The 15662-nt window shown below is 36.6% G+C and overlaps 1 long non-coding RNA gene across 5 annotated transcripts; it reads right to left on the reverse strand.

The window, feature by feature from the left end:
• Positions 1 to 9114: 9114 nt before the first annotated feature.
• Positions 9115 to 13031, reverse strand: LOC110908561. Of its 5 annotated transcripts, none has more exons than XR_002574715.2 (9): positions 12753 to 13031; positions 11804 to 12319; positions 11592 to 11661; positions 11053 to 11176; positions 10523 to 10590; positions 10363 to 10410; positions 10032 to 10257; positions 9881 to 9957; positions 9115 to 9301 (listed from the first exon to the last, which is right to left on the reverse strand). It is a non-coding gene; the product is annotated as an uncharacterized LOC110908561 (long non-coding RNA). The 5 variants fall into 5 exon arrangements; XR_002574717.2 differs by having other exon boundaries at positions 10032 to 10080; positions 11804 to 12392; XR_002574714.2 differs by having other exon boundaries at positions 11804 to 12392.
• Between the last annotated feature and the right edge of the window lie 2631 nt (positions 13032 to 15662).

Raw genomic sequence — 15662 nt, forward strand, 5'->3', positions numbered from 1 at the left:
TGATTTTCTGAAAACATTTTAATGCTTTTATTCATAGAAAAACAGGATTTTGCCTGTTATTCCATGTTTAGCATGCCAATCCTAGAGATCAAGCTTTCAAAGGTGGATGTGTCTAATGCTTTGGTTAGCACATCTGCCAGCTGATCCTTAGTTGGAACATGATGCAGAGAAATCAAACCGTTTTTCATAGCAATCCCTTACAAAGTGATGTCTGATGTCGATGTGTTTGGTGGTTGAATGAGAAACTGGATTTTTGATGATATTTTCTGCTGCCTGGCTGTCCAGCATGAATGGTGTCTTCAAGGCAGTGATACCAAAATCCAGCAACTAATTTTGAAGCCAGAGCAGTTAGGTTGTACAGCTTGCAGCAGCTATATATTCTGCCTCAGCAGTGGATGTGGAAATAGCTGCTTGCTTTTTGCTTTGCCAAGACACTAAGCAATTGCCTAGGAATTGGCACCCTCCTGAAGTGGACTTCCTTGTTTTGTCGCATCCAGCAAAGTCACTATCTGAGAAAGCTCAATTTTACCATCAGCTGGATACCAGATACCAAGTCTGGGAGCACCTTTTAGGTATCTGGATATCCTTTTTACAGCAATAAGGTTTGACTTTCTAGGGGCTGATTGGGATCTTGCACAGACACATGTTGCAAACATGATATCTGGCCTAGATGAAGTTAGGTACAATAAAGACCCAATCATGCTTCTATATAAGGTCTGATCAACCAAATCATCCTTTTCATCAGACATGACTAATTTATTGGTTGCAATGGGTATAATGCGTGGCTTACAATCATCCATGTCAAGTTTCTTTAAAAGATCTTTGGCATATTTGCCTTGATGGATGAAAGTGTGATGTGTGTAAGTGTATATATGTTTTAGGTATATATTTTAAGCCCTTTTTACACTTTTTAGCCAAGTTTTAAATTTATAAAACACGATATTTACTAACACTAAACACACATATGGGCAAGTGCACCCATCATGGACGTAGTATAGTGTTGGTAAGATACCGAGGTCGTCCAAGGACACAAGAGCTTTTAGTACCGGTTTATCCTCAACGTCTAATCAAATCAAAATGTTAGAAAAAGGTTTTTAAACTAAGAAAATAAAACTAACTAAAATGCTGAAAAATAAAATAAAAATAAAAACAGATAGACAAGATGAATCACTTGGATCCGACTCGTGTGTAGTGTAACCTTTGATTATTTTCGCACTTTTGCACTTGTTTAAGAGATTATCTTAGTTATTGTAGTAGGCCCCTCTTTTGAAGGTGACGTTACCCTCAACCCAGTAGTTTGAGTCAGCAAGGATACAATCCTAAAGGGTCGGATTATTGAAAGATAATTAATTAAGTTATTAATGCATAATGTGGTAGGCCCCTCTTTTAAAGGCGACGTTACCCTCGGCTAAGTAGTCCGAGTCAGCAGGGATACAGTCCTAAGTAGCCGGGTTAAAGTTTTAATAGTAGTTTAATTTATGAGGGGGTCAAAGAGTTTGGACCCCCGCCATCCAATACCTTTGGTTATTGAAGGAGGTCCTACTAAATTTGACCCAGGTCCTTTGCAGGATCTATACACTAAACAATGGCAAGACTCTTACCAAAACGTTTTCTTTAACCCCCGACCAGGTAGCCAACATACCTCCATATAGACCGTGGAGATATGAATGGTGAAAATCTTTTATTTTATATAGACGGTAAAATAATGCCAAGACAGCACGGACAAACGATAAGGAAGAATCACCTTCAACATAAGAAACTAGTAATTAAAGTCATTAATACAAAACCAATTAAAAAGTGCAAAAGATTAAAAATAAAAAGTATTACACTAAACACTTGTCTTCACCAAGTGATGTAAGAGACTTAGGCAAACATGGCCTTTGATTGTCAAGAAATCTTACGATCAATCTTGGATCCCGAGACGACTCACATACTCTATGATGGACAATGGGTGATGGTGGTGGATGATGGTGTTGTGATGGTGGTGGGTGGTGGGTGAAGTGTGAGAGAGGTGGTGTGCCAAGGGATGAGTTGCAAGAGCTCCAAACACTCCTATTTATAGGCTGAACAGAAGCTCGGGCACGGCCCCGTGTCCGCTGGGCACGGCCCCGTGTCCATCTGACTCTCTCTCTTCATTAATTGTAATTCGCAATTACAATAAATGCGCATGCAGGAAGTTGACCACGCCCCCGTGTCCGCTGGGCACGGCCCCGTGGTAGGCAACAGAAGCTTCTATGAGTTTGTCTTTTTTGCTGACACTTGGGCACGGCCCCGTGCTCACTGAGCACGGGGCTTGTTCAGTCTTCTGTCTTCTTTGTTTTGCTTGGGAAGATGCTGTCGGGAGGTCGGGCATGCCACTTCTGTTCCTTTTCTTGTATTTATGTTAGATTTAGCTGTCTTTTTGCTTCTTTTGTTCATTTGAGCTCATTTAATTCTGAAAATACAAAAGGAAGACAAAAACACTCTTTTTCCAACATTAGCACTAAAAAGGGGTTAGTTTTATGCCACAATTGATGTAATTTATATGTTGCATTTTGTGCACATCAAAGTGCCATTTTGCAGCTACCTTACTTGGAGACCAAGAAAGCACTGGAGTTCACCCATTGCACTCATTTCAAACTCAGCTGTCATGAGTTGTCTGAACTCCTCACATATTTTGTTATATGTGCTTCCAAAGACGATGTCATCCACATAAATTTGGACAATCATCAAATCCTTCCCTCTCCATTTTAAAAACAGTGTTTTATCAATTCTGCCTCTGGTGAAACCAATGGAAAGTAGAAAGGTGGAAAGAGTTTCATACCAGGCCCTTGGTGCTTGTTTCAAGCCATACAAAGCTTTATTTAGCTTGTAGACATGATCTGGATTAAATGGATCCTCAAAGCCTGGAGGTTGACAAACATAAACCTCTTCTTGAATCTTACCATCAAGGAATGCACATTTAATGTCCATTTGACACACCTTGATGTTGTGGTTGACAGCAAAGGCCAGAAATAATCTGATAGCTTCAAGTCTAGCTACAGGGGCAAATGTTTCATCATAGTCAATGCCCTCTTCTTCTCTGTAACCTTGAACCACAAGCCTGGCTTTATTCTTGATAACAATGCCCCTTTCATCAGTTTTGTTTTTGAAGACCCACTTTGTGCCAATAGGACTTACATTCTTTGGTCAGGTGGATGAGATCTCAAGAAGATTAAATCTCCTTGGTATGGTATGATGGCATTTGTTGGTGAAGGCTGCAGATGTGTATCATCTGAGCTAACCACTGCTGGTGACTTTGATGATCCAGCAGTGGCTTCATAAGGTAGTGGAACAGGAGGTAAAGGTGTGGACACATGCTGACTTTGATCCACTGTTTGAGGACTTTTATCAACAGTGTTTGATAATGTGGAAGCAGGGGTTAATGGGCTACTTTGGTCAACAACTGTTGAGGTAGCAGTGGTTGAGCTTTGACATCTATTTTGAACACCCGCTGCTCTTTCCATTTTGACAGACTTTTGAGGGATGATGATTTCATACCCATAGTCTGGTGTTGAATCCTCTGATGGACCTGCACTGTTAGTCTTGACAGTAGTATTTTCAAAAGTGAATTTATCAAGATCAAACAAATCAGCAGGATTTGCTGGGATTTTCATTGATGAAAGTTCATTAAACTTTACATTCAAAGTCTCCTCCACTGCCTTGGTCCGTGTATTAAACACTTTGTAGGCCTTGGCAGTGGTTGAGTATCCCAGGTGATACCCACAATCTACTTTGGCTGCAAATTTTGAGATGGAATCTTTTAAATTCAAAATAAAACATGGGCAGCCAAATACTTTAAAGTATGAGATCAGTGGTTTGATTTTATACATCATTTCATAAGCAGTCTTTTTGTGCCTGGGGTTGATTAAAACTCTGTTTTGGACATAGCAAGCAGTGTTTACTGCCTCTGCCCAGAATGTCAAAGGCAAACCTGAGTCAGCAAGCATGGTCCTAGCAGCTTCAATCAGAGTCCTATTCTTTCTTTCAACTACCCCATTTTGCTCTGGTATTCTAGGGATGCTGTACTGCCTTACAATCCCTTTCTTCACACAGAAGGCATCCAATTCCTTATTTTTGAATTCTGTGCCATTGTCACTCCTAAAGACTTTCACTGGAAGGTCAAATTGTTTTTCAACCTGTGTCACAAAGTCTTGCAAAATGCCTACAGTCTCATCTTTTGAGTGTAAAAATAAAGTCCATGTAAACCTAGAAAAGTCATCAATAATAACCAGACAATATCTCTTCTTTTTGAGACTCATGACTTGAACTGGGCCAAACAAATCCATGTGCAGCATTTGCAAACACTGGGTTGTTTTAGACTCTTCAATGGACTTAAAAGAGCTTTTATGTTGTTTTCCTTTTAAACAGGAAACACAATGCTCAGGATATGAAAACAATTTTTGTGGTAAGCCTCTTACTAGGCCATTTTTTGAAACTTCAGTGATTGTCTTGAGATTTGTGTGCCCCAGTCTTCTGTGCCAAAGTTCTGTCTCTTTGTTAGAGGCAGCTGAGAACAGACAGGCATTAGTTCTGGGACACTCTTTTGATATATCAACAACATAAACATTGCCACTTCTTTGAGCAACAAGTTTTGTTTTTCCACTTTTTATTATTGCTTCAATCTTTTCAACCATTTCTGGTCCAACAATCCTACAACACTCCTTTGTGAAGAATGACCCATACCTAGGGCTGTAAACGAACCGAACGAACACGAACAAGGCCTTGTTCGTGTTCGTTCATTAAGGAAATAAATGTGTTCACGAACGGTTCATGAACATTTACCGAACGAGATTTTATGTTCGTGTTCGTTCGCTAAGGAAATGAGCGTGTTCGCGAACGGTTCACGAACACAAACGAACATAAATAAATTTGGCGAACTCGACGAAGGATAAAGATAGATGGCCCAGAGAGTAGCACTCGAACTTGAATCTCTTATTGTGGAACGGAGGTGGATCTTGTTCGTAGATGTAAATAATGAGAAATGAAAGGGAAATGATGCATAAACAAGGTGAAAGTGGGTTTCCTAGTTTAATTGTTAGGGAAATAAAATAAATAAAAGTTTAATAATATAAAAACTACAAATAAAATATAAGAAAGTACAAAGATCTTCAATTAAAACACAAACATATGAACATAAACGAACGCAAATCAACGAATGTTCATGAACACCTTACCGAACGTTCACGAACACAATCGAACGAACGAGACCTCTGTTCATGTTCGTTCATTTAACTAATCGAACGAAATTTCTTGTTCATGTTCGTTCGTTTATTAAACGAACGAACATAAACGAACTTCCCGCCGAACGGTTCACGAACTGTTCGCTGAACGTTCGGTTCGTTTACAATCCTACCCATACCCCTTATCACTCATTTGTGAGACACTCAGGAGGTTGAATTTCAGATTGTTTATCAGATTGACATTTTCAAATTTTACATTTCCAGATTGAACTGTACCAGACCCCAGAACTTTCCTTTTACTATTATTCCCAAAGGATATATCACCCCCTCCATGGATTTTGAAATCTTTGAGTAGGGCTTTACATCCTGTCATATGCCTGGAGCCTCCACTATGTACATACCAAAGACTATCTAAGCATGCAGAAGCTCCCTACACATGAAGTAAAAGGATTAGTTCCCAAAGCCAAAAAGGCTTTGGATGGGGTCTCAACAGTGTCTGGGATGGTGGCAGATGCATAGCAGGGGTTTGAACATTTTTGGGAATGTTTTTCTCTAACCACTGTTGGGGGTCTTGGCCAATCACCTGTTGATAACCAAAAGGATGCCTGTTCACTCTTGGTTTAGAAGGCTTTTTGTAAGCCTCATAAACATGTGGGATCCTTTGGTATGATGGTTGTCCTTTGCCTCTCCTGAATTGATTGGCAGGAGGTGCATCAGTCACTTGAACATCTCTTTAAACAGATGTTTGATTCAGCTGTTTTGTGACAGCTGTTTGGACTAGGACAAACAATGGTTGTTTCTTGGTGAATTTGACAGATGATGCTGATGAACTTAAGGATGTTTTTGCAATGTACTGATTCTTTTTCTCATCAAAGTTTTTGAGATACATACATTCCTTAGTTTTGTGGTTATTTTTACCACAGATGGTGCAGCTTTCAGCAGGTACAATGACACTTGTTTTGTTTAGATCATGTGCTTTTAGATGAAAACAGTCTTTTGTTAGATGATTCCTTTTTTTCACAAAAATCACAAAACAAGTTTTTAATCTTTTCTCTATTCTTCCTTTTCTCAGATTCCTTTGCAACAGAGTTTTGAACCACTGTTGGGATATCTTTGATAGGAATGACCTTTGCTTTTGGAGCTTTAACACCATCAGTGGTTGTGAAATCCATTGGTTTGAAGTTTTCCAGGATATCACACTCATCAGACCATATGGGTTTAAATTGATATTTCTCAATCTCCTCAAAAGTTGAGGATCCCACAGATCTTTCCAGAGTAATTTTGTTTCCAAGTTTGTCAGTTATTTAACCTCTTGGCCATTCTTGTTGGTTGGTATTATTTCAGTTGAACCAGCTTGTTTTTCAGCAGCGTTTACAAGATCATCATATTTTCTATGTCCTATACCAAACTTGACATTGCTTTCAAGCTGTTTTGCAAGCATAACCTCATACCCTTTACAAGATTCCACCCATCTTTCACAGGTGATCTGGGTGGACTCCAACTCCTTTTTGCAAACTTGGTATTTTTCTACCATAGTTTGGAGTTGAGTTTTGGTTATGCTTTGCTCTTCTTTGAGACTGCTGATCACTTTATCTTTTTCAGCCAATTTGTTTCTAAGTTCTTTTAGTGACTTTTCAAATTTGACTTCATCAGACAAGACTTTATCCCTAAGGTTTTCATTTACCTCTTTAATGTTAGCAAATGCAATAATACATTTGTCTGAACACAGTTTTTCAAGAACTCGAGGTGTTACCTTGGCAGCAGCCATCATGGCACAATCACATTTATGATCACCATCTTCATCTGCTCTCCCTTCTTCCTCACCAGCTTTCTTCACTTCTTCTTTCTCTTTGCCTTCTTTGGACCAAGGGTCAGACAGGGGTTCAATCAGGGTTTCTGAATTTTCTCCCAGCAGTAGTTCACCAGCAACTGCAGTAACCACTGCTTCAGCAACTTCATCCACTGTTTCAGCACTTAGCTGTTCACCTTCAGTTTTTACCCCTTCTGGTATTGGCTCTAATGCCATCAAACAAAATTCATCATCAAAAGTATCATTAGAAGCATAGAGAGCAAAATTTTCATCACCAAGTTCATCAGGCATGCTGCTCCAATCAACAAAGCCTTGTGTGAAAAAGCTTTGCTGATCTGGTTGTGCCACTGTTGGAGCAGCTTGTTGAGGTGCAACAGGTTGCACTTGTGCTTGAGGAACAAGGGCCTGAACATACTGAATTTGTGGAACAGTGGTTTGAACATAATGCACAGGCACAGGGGTTGCAGCATAGTGAGCAGTGTTAACATGTGCTGCAGGGGTATATTGGGTATAGTGCATAGTGTTTTGTTGTTGTGGTCTAGGGTTTGAGCTAGGATGAGTAATTACTGGACCAGTGGTTTGACTCCGGCATTCCCTAGCAAAATGACCTAGCCTATTACACTTGTAGCACTTAATTTTTGACTTATCCAACCCCACCTTTAAATTCCCATGAAGCCCTGGGAATTTTCTCCCTGTTCTTTTGTAGAATTTTCTTGTTCTAACACTATGCAAAACCAATTGATGCAAAATGTTCATCTCTTCTAAGTCAGTGGGATCAAAATGTTGCAAATCATTGAGTTCAAAGCACAAGTTATCTGACATCTGGTTTTCATAGTTTGCAGTGAAAGCATAATTTGCAGAGTGAGAATCAGAGTTGTTATAATTTCCACCAGCAGTTATGTCTATAAAATGATCATAACTTTGATCCTTACTACTGCTACCAAATTCTTCCTGACCAAAAAGAGTTGTGCTGCCAAATGAATAATCATCAGCAACTTTACCAGACTCTTGCAACTTCCTTTTCTGGTTTATCTCCCTTTCATAGGTCAGGAGTCTACCATGGAGTTGGGTCACGGTCAGATCTTTGAACTCAGCTGAATTTCTAGTGACAAAAGCAATTATGTCCCATTTTTCAGGTAGTGATCTAAGAAACCTGCTATTTTGAGTTGCATTTGGAAATGTAACTTTAACAAGCCTTAGTTCACTAATGAGACAGCTAAAACGTTTAAACTGTTGGGTTAATGATTCACCCTTGATGTGACAAAATGTTTCATACTGCTGATTCAGAATTTCCCTGTTGTTTTCAATAACCTCTTCCGTCCCCCCAAATTGTTCCTTCAATGCATCCCACAATTCTTTGGCACTGTTACAATGTAACAGCCCAGTATAGATTTCATTGGGTAATGCAGATGCTATGATGCTAAATGCCACTACAAGAAAACTGGGTTTTTAGTACGCGCAAAAGCGTCCTAAAATGCTATTTTATAGGACCTTTCATTTAATAGGACCAACGGTAAAAGCGTTTCATGTAAACGGGTCGTAATAAGTCCCGGAACTAAAAAAGCGTCCTAACATCTCAAATAAGATTATGAAACCAATTTTATGGTCGTGTAATATGTCTTTGAACAACCAAAATAGTGTCCTAATAAAAACATATTAGGACACTTTTACGATGTTCTAACATGCGCTTACATACTTTTAATCTTTTGATACACTTACAAGCGTCCTTATAAATTAATTGATAGGACCCTTATCATGTAACATTATAGCTAATTTAGTACCAAGAAAAGGGTCCTAATATACAAAATAAGATTATGAAACCAATTTTATGGTCGCATAATATGTCTATAGACTACTTAAATAGCGTCCTAAAAAGAACATATTAGGACACTTTTACAATGTTCTAATATGTGATTACCTACTTTTAATCTTTTGATACACATACAAACGTCCAAAAAAACTAATTTATAGGACCCTTATGATGTAACGTTATAGCTATTTTAATATCAAGAAAATGGTCCTAATATCCCAAATAAGATTATAAAACCAATTTTATAAATAGACCATCAACATATAGCATCCTAATTATTGTATAACATCAACTAACAAAAGAAATAAAACTTCATTATATTTCAAATAAGCATGTTCATAACAAAATCACTAACCATAAATAAGTTATAACATTATCTAACATAAAGTCTTAACATTTAACAAAGAAATTAAAAACAATTAAAGAAATAAGAAGCATAAAATCTTGAGTAATCATGCGTCCTCAATCCTCATAGACTACCTACAAATAAACCATCTATGTATAAGCATGAAGTTCCATAATATTAAAATTATTTGTACATAATATAAATATAAATATCAATCTACGAATACAAAAAAAACATCATACATCATTACTCATGATCAATACTAGTCTACAAATCTTAAAGTATTTAACATACAAAGTTACAAACAGTAAAGGTTAGCTAGCAGCATATTTAACATAGGAACCAACTTTTTTTAATGATACCCAAGTAAATTACATTTTATGGTTTTAAATAATATGATTACTCTGAAACTAATGCAAAAATCACAACCAAAACACATATTATGTTACTAGTTTGAATTACCTAGAAACAATTTTGATTAACCTAGTTTAAATACGAGTGAAATATTTTTGAAACCGAAATATATCTCATGGTCTGGTCCGGTTTCATACGGCCAGCTTTGGGTGCAAACCACAAAGCAAACCGTTTCACTATGAGTTGAAAACTTTGAAACCGACCGACAAAAAACAGAAGAGTCAAGAAATAACAAAAGAGTAATAACAAATATGTGGTTCATGTTTACTAGTATAGCCTATACTAACATGAATACTTACTATGGCTAGCAGAATAGATTGCAAAAGAGATCGTTGGCTCGAAAAATGGAGGGCTTCAACATCAATAAGAACTCCAACTGAACCAATTATCTTCGAATAAAAAACTTACATATATGTAGTAAATCAAGTTTCTAATAGATAGTAAGCATACCAAACAAAAACTTTTGAAAAAGGAAGTTGTTATTCATGTTCATATCAACCTGCACAACAAAATAACACATGTTTAAACAAAAGAGGAAAAAAATCACCAGGTTTCAAAAATATTAAAAACTAGAATACGAAGGGCTGATTAAATGAGTTAAAGAAAGAAATAAAAGCTTCTCAAGTGTTTCAGCAGACTGCTATTGCAAGAATTAAGGCAGCTACAGATCTAGTCCCTGAATAATTATGATTTTTAAAGATATCAACACAAACTCACAAAGCCAAAGTTGAGGTCTAAGAAGTAGATACAAAGTAGCACTAATGTGAATAATGTGACTTACAATGTTGATCCCAATTAGATTTCCTGGCTAGCCAGCTCTCTGAAGTCCCTGTAACATCAACATTACAATGTGAATTATGTGCCATTGGTAGTGTTCAAATTTCAGCCTATTTGCAGATTATTTATTACATCAACCGATTTAAAAAATTAGAAAAAAATACCTGTTTGAGTGAATATGGCAGTGTTGATCCTAATTAGATTTCCTTTAGAATCCAACAAAGGTCATCCACTGCCAAAGTCAAAATATTAGATTCTTGATCATAGTTGTCGATAGCGAATAGCGACAAGGCACCTATAGGCTACGTAGCGAATAGCGACAAATAGCGACGGCTATTTTATAAACAACGATTACACTAGAAAAAGAATTTTGAAAATTTTTATATGTATATTACATCAAAATACCCTTGTATATATGCTATTTTACATGTATATTTAACAAAAACCTATAAATCCAGCTATTTTATAGCTATATCTAATTGCTATTTACATCCAAAAAATAAAAATAAAAAAATACCTAACTGTCGCTAAATACGCTATTGGTCGCTATGACCCATATAGCGACACTTGGTCGCATGGCTACATAGCACGCTATAGCGGTCTCTATAGCCGCTATTGACAACTATGACCTTGAAATAGAAAATACAGATGCACACACTAGCTAAATCTGAAGAAAAAAAACTTAAAAACCCACTACAACATGTGCATGAAAAACCAGACTTAATGACTAGAAGTAATCTGTATCGACAAATATCTTCATGTTCATCATATCGCATACATCTCCATTGGTGATAGTAACTTTTCAGTGTCGAAAGCATCTGAAAAATAAAAACCATGGAAGCATGACGAATGAAATTTACAGCCAGTATCTTGTAAAGGCGGGTGAGAGTAAAGGTCAAAAAGGTAAATATTTGATACAGGTCAGGTTTAAGGGAACCACTTTTGTCCAAAAGTTACGTAAATCATAAGTGTGTCAAATAAGATTACAAAAGTTATGTATTTCAGCGATATAATAACTATTTAAATAAGATGATTTAAGAGGTTCGGTGCATATACAATACACGCTTTGGACAACCTCCAACCCATATGACTTGTTTCCCTTTTAGTTTTTTTTTTTATTTACATATATGTTACTTGTTTGACCAAATAGAGATGAAACATAATCAAAAATAAAATATAAAAGTAAAAAAGTGAACACGGTTCAAATCCATGAATTAAGGTAGCAAAACCCACTAGGATGATCAAAATTGTACTCATGAACCTTTAAAAGTTCTTCAGAAGTCAAACTATGATAAAATGAGTCCTGCCAAAACACCCATAGATGTATATGATATCTATGATATATGAATTAGATACTCATTTCTTGAAGTGATTTAAATATAGTAACTGAGAGATATATAAGAATTAAATTAACCAACTAAAAGCTTTAAGAAAATAAAACAAACCTGGTTAACGAGTACAACCCGCTGATCGTGAAGCTGATCAATGATCATATCACCTACTGTTTTCTTCCCGGATGATGCACCTCCAGCAACCCTTGATCGATGAATAAAACTAAACAAATTAAAAAATAAAACAAACAATGCCTTCAAATTCGAAAAACTATCGAATCGCCAGAAAATGCAATTTGGACGCTACAATTGGCTTTGAGACTCATAGCTGTTAATGCCGAATAGCGACAAGGTACTTATATGCTACATAGCGAATAGTGATAAATAGCTGGATCAGGGAGCAGAAGACGGAGATGGTCACCAAAACAGGGTGGCCGGCCGCAGGCCATGGCCGGATCCCCTTCCGTTCAGGCTCTCTCTCTCTCTATTTTTCTTTTGTCTCTCTATAACCTATTCTCAGGTCCCCTCTCTCTACTGCACCATCATCATCATCATCATCATCATCATCATCATCATCATCATCATACTCAGACTCAGTAACTTGTGTTTTTGTTTCTGAAGAAGAAGACTCTGGAATAAAAAGTTAAAAAGAGCCCAACTTTCAATTCAGTTTGTTGATCATACCTCCAAAAAGAAGAAGACTCTGGATAAAAATCAAAACACTTGTCACGTAAGTAGATGACCATTTTCTTTAAAAGTTCTTTCAATTAAAATATCTATGAATGAGAAAGCCCTAATTTAAGACACCTTATTTGAAGAGATGTTTGATCGACCAACACCAATAACCAATTTGAAAGAAACATGAGATCATTTGAATAGAAGAAACTACTCATTTTGCCAAACTAAATGGAAACGATTTACATGAAAAAAACTCTAATTGGCACCCGATTCAGAGCCTTAAAAATTAATAACGAACAGGGAATGTGATTAACACCAATCAGAGTAAATAATTGCTATCCTAAAGCAAATGACAAATCAAAACAAAAATTAGAAAGAAATAAACCTTTTAAGGAACGATTGAATATCAACGGTCTTCCAGATTGGAACAATCTGTTTTTATGCATTAGTTGGTGGTTGGTCATCGTCATCTCCTGCTCAAGATACTGAAATCAAAAGAAGCACAAGATTGATTCATTGGATTGGATTTTGAATCGACAAACAACAAATTTGAAAGAATTTGTGAGAAAATTTGATTCAGTCTTATTCTAAAATTGGGAGAAATGCGTTAGGGTTTTGAGCAATAAGGTGAAGAGTGAATTTCTTTGGTTTATGTGGTGGGCCAATCTGGGAAGCGGGAATTGAAATTTTGGATGAATTTTTAGGGGAGGGAAATGAAATAGTTTGGGTGAAAAAACAATAACTTCTTTTTTAACGGTAAATTTCTTTTATTCCGTGTTTTTTATGGGATTTAAATTCAAGACCTTCATCTCTCAATGTATTTAATGGTTTTGACTTTGCCAATGGACCACCACCTCATTGGTAAAAAACAATAACTTCTATTAAATTAAAAAAAATTAGAGTAAATTACGATTTTGGCCCCTGTGTTTATATCACTTTTACTCTTTTAACCTAAAAAAGATTTTTTTAACATCTGAGCCCCCAAAGTCTTTTTTTTCTAACCCTTCTGGCCCCTAACATCTTTTTTTCTAACCCTTTTGTCCCTAACATTTAATAAATAAGCGTCCTATAAAACTAATGTTTTATGACTCAAATATCAAATGTCCTATTACGGTGTATTATAATAACATCACAATGATTAAGCGTCCTATAAAGTTTAAAGTTATAAGACCCAAGTGTCAAGTGTCCTATTAAGTTAAGTTCTAATATGACTTCGACTAGAAATGGTCCTATAACACTGAACATTTATGACTTAAATACAACGTGTCCTATTAAGTTATGTTATAATAGGACCCCAGATGATCAAGTGTCCTAATACAGTACCACATAATGAGCCACTAACATTCAAATGTGTTATAAAGTACTTTATTAGGATCTACATTTTAAATGTCCTATTAAATTATATGATAATAGGACCCTAAAAAATCATCCATCCTATTAAATAGTTTTTTTAGGATACCGGTTAAGTAGAGTATTTTATAAAAGGACCCCAAAAGTTTAGTAGTCCTATTAAATAGTTTTTTAGGACCCTCTTTTACAAGCGTCCCACAGAAAAGGTTCTAAAAAGCCATTTTTGTTGTAGTGTGCTTTGGCATCGAGTTCGAACTTTTGAAAATCAGTTTCAGTATAGTTTTCAGTTGGTTTAGGTACGAACTTCTTAGTATCCTCAGCACCTGGCACCATAGGAACATGGGGACCAAAAACAACAGACCTCCAACATCCAGTATTCTGTTGACTAAGGATGTAACCCATCCTTCTCTCCCAGATGTTGTATTCATTACGTTTAAGCATAGGTGGTTTGAAAAGAGAGCCAATGTTATTCTTATCATCTTACGATTGTGACGTCATCCTGGTTGTTTTACAGGCACTGATTAATCAACTTTGATGGTGATTAAACCTTGCTCTGTTTTTCAACAAAACAAACAAACTATCAGTATCAACGATTGCGAGCTGAACTATTTATGTCAAAATGATTGTTAAATCAAATTTGACTGTCCAAGCTCTGATACCAATTGTTAGGATCTGAGTTTGGTTTTGATTGTGTTTTACGTTTGAATTAAGATGAAGATGAATGAGTTGTGCAGCGGAATTAAAATGGAAGCAAACTTTTCACAATCAAACAAGAGAAATGCTTTTAACATACAAGTTTAACATTGAACCGAATGATTGAATTTATTTTCAACAACGATTACAATATGCAAGTATGCAACAAACTCCCCCTCAGCCTGAGCTCACAGTATTTGTTCGTGCAGGAAGAAAATGGTGAAAGAGCTAATAGAACAGTACAGAGCACTGTTCTATTTATAGGCACGAGCAAACCACTAAAGCATCTAAGCTGACGTCACCATGAAAGTGACATCTAACCTCCTAACAAACTCTAACCTCTGATCTATACAACCTCTGCTATGCTAACTACTGATATTACAATACATTACATAAAGTAAACAAAACTACTGCTGCATCTTTCCACTGCTGTGAACCCAGCAGTACTTGTCATGATCAGCAGTGCTTGACTCAAGGCAGTAGATTGGGCAGCAGGGCTTTAGTTCTTCACCAGTCTTTGACTTGATCAGCAGTTGTAGGTCAGCAGTTTGTATGATCAGTGGATAGGAGGTCAGCAGATGTTGAAACTACTTTCAAGGGGAGAGACTTGTATACATAACATCTGCTTATTCTGGATCCACTGCTCTGATCCAGTTTTGGCTTTAATTATCTGTTCCTCTGATAGGGTTCAATCCCAACACATATGTATATAATAATATTAAAAAAATAAATAAATTGTGGGAGTCGGTTCGAGTTTTTACCCAACTACCCAATTTCAACAAGGACAGGAATCGAGTTTTAGAAGTGGGTTTTTTTCGGGTAGTGTACGTAGGTGAGGTCGGGTATCGGTTTGGTTCGGTTCTTGCTCGGGTCGAGTCGGGTTTTTATTTTTCTCACCCCTATAAGAAATAGATTGAAAGAAATTGGAAGTGTACCCGAGTTACAAGAAATTAGACCTTGGAAATTAAAATTGAAGGTCGTGATTCCGGTGGAGTGGGCGGCGATGGTCGTGAACGTTGGTGGTGGAGTAACTTTGCACATGAGAAAACCCTATTTTGGGGTTTAAGCTTTATTTACATCCAACTTTCTACAAATTTTGCTACCAAGTTTATTTAACTTCTTTATTTAATTTTCAAACATTTCTTTTTGCTACCGATTTTGCTACGTTATTTTTTTATATTTTTTTCCTCAGATTTGCTACGATGTTGCTACAACTTTTTTCTACGCTTGGCTTAATTTTTTTTTTTTTTTG

The sequence above is a fragment of the Helianthus annuus genome, chromosome 14 (assembly GCF_002127325.2).
Source record: "Helianthus annuus cultivar XRQ/B chromosome 14, HanXRQr2.0-SUNRISE, whole genome shotgun sequence".
Taxonomy (NCBI): Eukaryota; Viridiplantae; Streptophyta; class Magnoliopsida; order Asterales; family Asteraceae; genus Helianthus; species Helianthus annuus.